Raw genomic sequence first — 9929 nt, 5'->3', positions numbered from 1 at the left:
AGACGGGCAGGACTTAGGCACGACTCCGGCAGCGCGACGGCGCCCTTACTGCGCGTCCCCGCTGCGCGGGGGGAGCGACTTTAAGTAGGTGTCCCGCGATGCTGCCGGAGCGCTACAACGCTCAAAATGGTCCTCACACAAGATGGCGCCCACAGAACACCAGCCCCGGGAATCATAAAGTGCAATGTGTCCTGTGGGGAATGGTTATCACACTGGCACAGGGCTGCATCCTCTAGTTTACACCACTCCGGCAGATCACCAAGCGTGAAATGGATCAAATTAAAACGAAATCTGGTCAGGAGCCAGCGGTGAAAAGGCTTAATTACAATTCTCAGATAGGGCTCAATTAACAAAGAGGATTTTGTCAGATAATGGGCCCTAACCTGAGGTTTCTGTAGCTCCTGCTCCTCACGATCCAACGCCACTAAATTCAAGAACTGAGATTTAAGCCATTTCACATCTTCTTTTCTAATCCCCTCTGGAATTTAAAAAATTTCAGGACGCCGCAGTTTGGAAAACATTAGTTTAACATAAAACAGCCATGGGATGCTACTGGCTTTATCCATCTTAACACAATCCTGCAGGATCTGGTGATTCAGTGTTACATCTGCGTTAAGCCAGGTTTTAAGCCAGCAGACCAGCGGTGCTAGGCTCAACAGATCGGAAACATAGCCCAGCCCCAGTTCCTGATGATTCAATAACATATTACCAAATTACAATTTGGGTTTGTGACTACGTGCCGAAATACTGCTTGGAAGGGGTGTGCTTAAGGTGTTCCTTTCAGTGATTTCCAATGGGATGTATTAATGTTCTGTGACCATGATCCAGTTTTAAAACATGAATATTTTACAATGAACTACAACTACTGAAAGGTAGTGGTAGTTCATTCTCGAAGGAATAGGTCCTAGAGGGAACCCTTTCCCCTTTGTGAAGGCATGTTTTTTAAATGTATCTCATTTTCATTTTAGAAAAACGGGATGCAATAAAAAAATTGCTTTATTGAATGGCAATCACAGACATGGTAGTCTGCTGACCCCAGCAAGCCACTATACCTGTGACTATAGTCAATGGTAGTGGGTCGCCATATGCAATCTACCTCATGAATATTAATTAAGTTGTTCGGATTGCAACTCACTACGAAATGTGATTGTTAGACCTGTCAGTTTTAGGTTGTCTTCCCTCAATCTTTTTGCCGCCACGTTTTACTTAATTTCATTGTTGGCATTAGGGCTCCGAGCACTTTACCACTGCTAATTAGTGTTAAAGTGCATGTGCTTCTACCCTAATCGTGTGTAGTTGGTGTATATCCGTTTGGCATTTTTAATGTAGTTGTAAGTCCCTTGTAAGGTGGTATACCATATATCCACGACCTGTAAGTTAAATGCTAATAGTAGGCTGCAGCACTAATTGCTCCATCCACAGATGTAGCCTTTCAAACCTGTCCCAGACCTGCCACTGCACTGCCCATGTGCAGTTTATTGCCACTTCCACTTGGCATTTGAAACTACTTGCCAAGGTCCACTTTTATTACATATAAGTCACTCCTAAAATAGACCCTAGGTAGCTCTATGGTCAAGGTGCAATGTAAGTAAAAGGTAGGACATGTACTTTTATGTTTTGCATATCCTGGTAAAGACAATCAGCCTAGCTCGTGTTTCACTACTGTGAGGCCTACTCCTTTCATAGGTTGGCTTTGGGAATTTCTTAATAAACTTATTTATTTATTTTTTATTGGGAAGTTGAAATTTTTATTTCAAATCTGTTTATTGAAAAGAAAATATATTCAAATAACAATAGTCATCACAATTAGCATAATACAGTGGTGAACTCTTACATTATTGACAGGAGTCTGTCAGGTACCGTAGGGGAAGACGCATACAGTATGTAGTAAGCATGACTTATAAGGACTCTGAGTAGGGAGAGCCATAGTATGTGTTTTTGCAGACAGTTCATCTGAAAACCAGCTTGGCAGTTGGGACATTTGCAAAAGGTAGTGAGATTATGCTGGTGAGAGCCAAAGGCGTAAAACAATCAGGCAAACCAAGTATCGCAGGGAGAGGGGACGGAAACCTGGGAAAGGGGGGTGGGGTCTAGATACACTTTTAAGCTGTAATAATTCCTGGTCATAGAGGAGTAGCTTTTTCATCTTTCACATGTTTGGAATTGAAATGATAAATCCTCCTTACTGGTGAAGTTGAATTTAACATTACTGTTTTAGAAATGCCACTTTTAGAAAGTGATTCAGAAAAGGGGACATTTCTCTGCACTTACTCCTCTGTGTGCCTGACAGCCTGTCTTCAATCTACACCTGGGATGGGTGACAGCTACACTTCGTGCATTCCCTCTAGACAGTCAACCCAGGAAGGTTTGTTGTGTCCGAGTATCCGTCTACATACATTTGCATACTGATGGCCTTGCCTGGGCAGGATGGAAGGGAGGGGCTAATACCTCTTGAATAGGCTGTGTTCTGCCCCCACACAAAGGACTTATTACCCCACAGATAGCTTTGCAGACAGAACTAGGTTGAAAGGGATGCTTGTTCCTTTCCGAGAGCTGCTTTGAAGTCACCGCCACATGAAAGGCACTTTTGGGTATACGTAATGGGTCTCAGACCGCCTAAAATCAGTCACTTCTGGATCTTAAACTGAGCCTCTGTCAGAAGGACTGCTGTACTGCTTCAAGGACTCGCCTTTGAACTGCAGTCTTGGAAGGCCGGCTTTTCTCTTGTGTTGCTCTGGTGCCTGCTGCTCTCTGCTTAAGGAGAGCTGGACACTGCCTTCACTCCAAGTGATCTCCAAGGGCTTGTTGGCTTGCCTCCTGTTGCTTGAGACTCAGGGAAATCAAAGTCTGTACCCCTGCTCCTGTGCCTGGTTCACTGGAAGTGGCCCTGATACTTGAAACATGGATTTCGACGTAGCAGAATCGGCGCATCGACCCGGTTGCATGAGTAAAATTAGCGCATTTCATTGTAAGCAGCGGTTTGCCTCCTGGAACCGACACATCGGACAGCGTATCGCAGTGGCTACAGCTTGGTGAGATCGACACAATCCCATAGACTGCTTTGCAAAAACCGGTGCATCGCTCGTCGCCTCTTGACTCGGGCACCGCCTTCGGAACAGACGCATCAGCTACACTGCATTGAGGAGATCATTGCTTTCGATCAGGAAAGGTACTTGGTTCACCCGGGTCTGCGTAGGTCCTGTGGCCAGCCTGCACTTCCACAAGGTCGGTCCGAACTTTCATTTTGCCCCAGTCCAGCGGTACCTAAAATAACCTTTTTAGCGTTACTTACTTCTAAGTGCTTTTATTGCATTATTTTTAAAATTCAATCTTTCAACTTCTATACATTGGGTTTTCGTCGTTTTGGACTTGTTCTGTTTATAATATATTAATTTATTTTTATAAACCTATCTGGAGTCTTTTGATGGTGTATTCATTGTGTTACTCTGTGTGTGTGTGTGTGTGTTGCACAAATACTTTACTCATTGCCTCTTTAGTTTATCCTATCTGTTCTGTGCCACGCTGCCAGAGAGTGAGCATAGGTCAACTTTCAGTGTTTATCTTACTTACGCTGACTGAAGTGGTGGTTTCTGCCAGGCCTGGGTGCATACCTCAGCCAACCAGGTATCCCATTTCTAATAGTGATTTTACAAATCAACCTATTATTAAATAGGTCAGTTCACAAAGTCAGACTCAATATGGCAATAGTCGGTATGCAATTTGTCACCACTTTTACTGAATTTATTCTTAATACATTCAGCCCATGATTTCCTAATTGATCCCAAAGCAGAGTTATTACTGGAAAATAAAAAAAACTATATATGTATATGACTGTCTTAATCATCTTACATCTCTGACACCTAAAACTAGGGTTTAGATACATGTTAGGACAATTTGTGTGGGGTACTACAGGCTTCGTGTATTGTCATAAATTGCTGACAGTGATGTTCAATAATGGAAAATATGTTGTAGGTCATACTAAAAGATAAACACCGAATATTGTTACCCACATCCATAACAGGTGATGTCAAACAAGCTGTGAGTTCTGTTATCCAACTTATGTTTGGGCTACTTAATGTCTTGTAAAATTGTGTCACAATTTTAATAGCATATTCTTATGAATATATTTCCTTAAAAATGGTGTGAAGAAAATAAAAGTTAAGTATGTATGTTATTGATAAAGAAGGTTAGATCACATGACAAATGCACTTTGTTATCCTAATTATTTTTCTGTAATAGCTCATATTATCTGAGCCCAATATTTGCATCCACTACGTGATGCAAATAAACCTTTGATACGTTATCTGTAAATTGGTAGATTATTGGTGGACTAAACCTTTCCTATTAATACATATTTTTGTAAATTCAGTAAACTGTGGAAATTGTAGATACTTTTGGATATCCTACTATATCCAAGCTAGATGGCTAGAAATCTAAAATCTAATGTTTAGCTACTTAGTAGAATTAAACTGAGTGCAAATTGATTTGGAATTGAGGGGTAAATTATTTCTGACAAAAACCTGACTATAGCGACCGCACATCTATGAGGAGCAAGTAAAAACTTGAGCTCATTCACAAAAGGTATTGGGTAGTATGTTTCGTAGTAGGACAATAGTTCCACTATTGTATTAGAAAATGCTGTTCACAAACCTACGTGTGGAGGTAATGCCTCCGCCATTCTTTTATTTTTCTATATGGAGATACCTTCCCTGTCTGCAGAGTTGCATCATATGTTAGTCCAGGTTTTTGTAGTAAATGTGGGAGGGATAAGGAAATAGATGCAAAATTGGGAATACTTACAATTAAACGGGGGAGAATATGGGAGCACTAAGGAGGGCTTTAGAGAAGGTTTAGGGGAAGCTTCGGGTTTAGGGATGTGCACCCACGTATAAATAGAATTCACAAACTCCACTTGTAATATTACTACAGCCAAAAAGGACCCATAAGAGTAGAAAATGTATGCCAGCTGGGAGACGAAGTCCAGCACCACCAAATATTTTAATAACGTTTTTAATTAGTTCATAATAAATTATAATTAAATCATTAATAAATACTTCTATACATTAAGTTTAATAATTATTAATACAAAAACATGATATTGCTTACTTTATATGGGGACTAGCAGCCCGTCCCGACCTTGTCCGGGAGCAATCAGGCTTCCCCGCCCCCCGCCCGCCCCGACATTGTCCAGCAGCCCGGGCCCCCGCCCGCCCCGTCCCTCACCTGCCCCGACCCCCGCCTGCCCCGACATTGTCCGTGGGTCCCCCGGAGCCTTACCTCAGCCGCCGCTCCTCCCCCGCGCTCCTCAGTTCACCCCTCCGCCGCTCCTCCCTGCCCCGACCCCCGCCTGCCCCGACATTGTCCGTGGGTCCCCCGGAGCCTTACCTCAGCCGCCGCTCCTCCCCCGCGCTCCTCAGTTCACCGCTCCGCCGCTCCTCCCGCCTGTCCGCCGGTCCTCACCGCCTGTCAGTCGGTCCTCACCGCCTGTCCGCCGCTCGTCACCACTCCTCCCCCGCGCCATGTCTGCCGCTCCTGGACGCCGCTCCTCCCCGCGCTCCTGACGTCAGCACGCAGTTCGCCGCCGGCACTACTTCGAAGGGACTACTTTTTTTTTTAAGGTACATTTTTTAAATAACGCATATTTTTATAGTTTATATAGCCTATGTCCATCTGCACACCCTGACGATTAAAATGATGTATCGGGTGTGTGGATTGGCGCTGTGGTTCCCGAGTTTACCCGCCTCAAAGGTTCAAAGTTCTTGCTTTATAATAGTAGTATAGATTTGTTTTTAAATTTAACCTTCAGAAAAATAACTGTATTTTAATTTAATGTATTTAAATTAATTACATATTTAATTAAAAGTTGTTAATATTTCTGTAGCATTGTTTTGTTTTGTCCTACATTTAAAGTGGTGGACACCTCCCTATGGTAAAGTATATGAAAAAGTAAAAAACCTTTCTTAAACTTGAAAAACTATCATAAAATTATGTTTGTTAAGTGTTATTGTAAATTAATATTATATATTTATTTAAAAAATATATCGAGAATATAGACAGACAATTCCTGAAACAAACCGAAGAATTTTGGTAGACTGGGCATGGTTTCAAAATTCCCTCTTCCAACCACAGACCTAGATAGGCTATTTTTCTGGTTGAGCACTTGACTTTCCACTGCCCATTTACTGTAAGAATTTACATTGTAGATATTATCAAAAGTATGTTGGATCTCTATAACCAGATGACATACTTGTTCCACTGATATTGTGTTGCCTCCTCAGAGAAATTCCCCAGCACCACCTCAGATATAACAATATTAATATTTTGCCATGAGAACCTCTAAATCTGCATAACATGCCTTTGAACTGTTCTGATGGCTGAGACATTTGAAGGTAGAACAAGCAGACCACTGGCATATGATGTGAAAATTGTTAGTGAATTTCCCACATACATACATAGGAATTCCCCCTGTATTCCACAGTGTTTCTTCTAATAGTTAAAGAATATTTAGAAAAAGTACAGGCGAAATGGGACAGTTCTGACTAGGAATTCAACATACCCTGCTTTGACTTATAAAGATGATGGCTGTTGGCTCATTAAATAAAAGCTTGCACTGCAACACTAATGAATGGGGAAAATTAAACAAAGATGGCTCATAGCACAGATAATTCAAATTTACTAAGTGAAAGACTCTTTCTCAATAAGAATATCCATCATAGGGCATATATTGCAGTCACTGAGCCTATAATGGGCAGAAAGCATGTAATATTCCTACCAATCCCTCATCCCTTAATGTAAACCTGCTTGTCTTCTTGGATCAGGGTGGGCAGATCAGATTGTATTCTTTTGGCTAATACTTTAGCCTATATTTTACTATCATTATTAGTAATAGCATTGGCTGATAAAACAGGTCAGATCTTGGCTAGGTTTCCCCAAAAATGCTATTGTAGCTTTTTGGCTAAGACTAAGAAATATGACCGGTATGAAAGACCTCCGTACAGGTGCCATGAAAGGGTGCTAGTATTGATTGTTCTTTTAAATCCACATTTCAGATGGAATACCTTCAGCGCACACAGATTTCCCAATTCTTTGATTTCTAATCATTGTCATGATTTCTTGCATTTGGATGTCTTCAAATTGAGCTTGCTCTTGCCTTATTATGGAGATTAAACCCGTGCAAAATTTCACTTTCTTTCATGGGTCATCTATCACAGGCTGTGAGTATATTGATTCAAAAAAGAGACAAATGCATTCTGAATCATTCTGACTTGAAATTAATCTCTTATTAGGTGTATCTTATTTCTGTTTTTGTAATAGTTTGCTATGCAATGATCTTTCCACTCTTCTCACTTTCTTCAAAGATTCATTTTTGGTGTGCAGCGTTTATACTAAAAACAAGACATATTTCCTATTGGGTATATGACTTCTGGGCCTTCTTCAGTTTTTTTGTGCTGGTTCTTTTTTAGATTACTCAGCTTTCATTGTGAAGCTCATTTTGCAGATACTTCGTCTTTATGGTGAAGTTATCTCTTTGTAGGGTCCTGTTAGTTTTTACTCAAAGTGTGTATTTTGTGATAACATCTAGAAGAATGGCCTTATCAGAATCCCAGATGGTGAATATCTGAATCGAGTTATCATTGTTAAAAATCCTTCATTTGCTCAGAGATATAAATGAAGAAACCCTGGTCCTGCAAACGATGCAGGGCCAACACGGAATTCTCGTACTGGGGTCATCTCCCAGCCATTATAATGAAATTATGGAGTGATCTGATAGATGACAGGAGTGCTATAAATAGTTTAACTAACTTCCGGTCCAGTGAAAAGAAAATGTAAAGGAAGTAAATTCTGGAAAATTAATTTTACGAAGCTGAAAAAAATAAAACCAGGATTTTATGGGTATAAATTACGATACGGGTCACATAAATACATATTAATGGATAAGGAAGATTCTTTTATTTTAGGAGGGGGGTTTGATATCCTTATAACTAATAATGTTACTGTTTTCAATGTGCTTCCAACTATATATAGGGAGTACATCTTTCAACTTCAATTTCTAGTGAAATATTGATGTTTCCACTAAATTAGGCCCATACACTGTTACACTTGTAAATCTAAAGTGGCCAGTTTTAAGTGTTGTAGCTTCCTATGAACCCAAACTGTCAGCTGTTGAAGGCACCATATAAAAGTTAAAGTGATTTCTCACAAGTATCGTATCTCCTCATCTAATATTTTCCCATCATGAGCTTGCCACAATCATGGGGCAACTAAACTGTAAAAATCCTGTTTCATGCACAGTGTATGGTCTCTTCGAATAGCATACTATCACTTCCTACCTCACAAGTCAGTAACATTCCATGATCCAAGTGAGAGCATAGTAGCCACAATTTAAGTCACTTTGGATCTCACATGTAGTAGTGAATATAAAAACTGAGCGTTTTTTCTGTCCATTTGAGTAACCTAGGGTCCATCTGCCCACTCTGCCTCATATTACCCTCTCATTAACTCCCTTCATAGTGTAACCCTTTGGGGAACCTCTGGGGACCTGCCCTACACATCATATGCTTCCCACCCCTATGAAGCCTATACAAGGGATAAATATGATCATCTTAAAACAAGACCACATAAAAGGGAATAAAAGAACAGGGAAATACCCATGAACATACTATACTTAAAGTATAATCATCCATGTTTGTTTGCTTTTATAATCAAAACATGTTATTTAACTTGTCTGCATTATGTCTAAATTACTTCTTTCATGATGCCGATGTGAATATTATATCTGCTTCCTTATTGTTAAACACATAGGGGTCGATTCCGATTCGGGAAAAAGTGCTCCGTTTAGCTGTACGGAGCGTTTTTCCCATACGAATCGTACAACTACAACGTCCCCGTACGAACGAGCAAGTACGATCCTAACCCAAAGCGCCACTCAGTACGACTCGTACCAAACACCGTACAACTAGAAAGTACATACGGATTGTCTCCGGGTGACGCTGTACGCTACGGCCGTATGTAAATAGGCAGCCATTTCCGGACCAGGAAGTACGATCCGTGTTGAAGACAGTCCGTACGGCCCTTTTGCTACGAGAGCTGTAAACTGACGTAAAACCAGAGTCCGGCCCGAACTGCACCCCGGTACACGACATGAACCCCTTCGAGCGTGTCATCCTAGCCCTGTACGCCTACGACCTCGTATATAGAAACCGACGACGCCGCAGACGGTGAGTACAACCTACCGCAACAACGGAAGTATACCTGTACAGTGCGCCACACGCTAGCGCATATTACCATTGCTATAGTGATACGTTCTGCACATACGCGATTAACGTGGGGGGGTATAGTGCGCCACACGCTAGCGCATATCACCATTGCTATAGTGATATGTTCCGCACATACGCCATTAACGTGGGGGGGGTACTGTGCGCCACACGCTAGCGCATATCACCATTGCAACAGTGATACGTGCCGCACACACGTCTGAAATGTCGGGGTACGGTGCGTCACACGCTAGCGCATATCACCATTGCAATAGTGATACGTGCCGCACACACGTCTGAAATGTCGGGGTACGGTGCGTCACACGCTAGCGCATATCACCATTGCAACAGTGATACATGCCGCACACACGTCTGAAATGTCGGGGTACGGTGCGTCACATATGAGTGGTGGGTGGAAAAGACCCCCAGCAGTGCCCAACAGTATAGGGGGTGGGTGTAGAGGACTCCCAGCAGTGCCCAGCAGTGCCCAACAGTATAGGGGTGGGCGCAGATGACTCCCAGCAGTGCCCAACAGTAAAGGGGGTGGGTGCAGAGGACTCCCAGCAGTGCCCAACAGTTTAGGGGGTGGGCACTCCCAGCAGTGCCCAACAGTTAAGGGGGTGGGTGCAGAGGACTCCCAGCAGTGCCCAACAGTACAGGGGGTGGATGCAGAGG

The sequence above is a fragment of the Lissotriton helveticus genome, chromosome 2_1, assembly GCF_964261635.1.
Source record: "Lissotriton helveticus chromosome 2_1, aLisHel1.1, whole genome shotgun sequence".
NCBI lineage: Eukaryota > Metazoa > Chordata > Amphibia > Caudata > Salamandridae > Lissotriton > Lissotriton helveticus.
Note: the sequence above shows the minus strand (reverse complement) of the source record.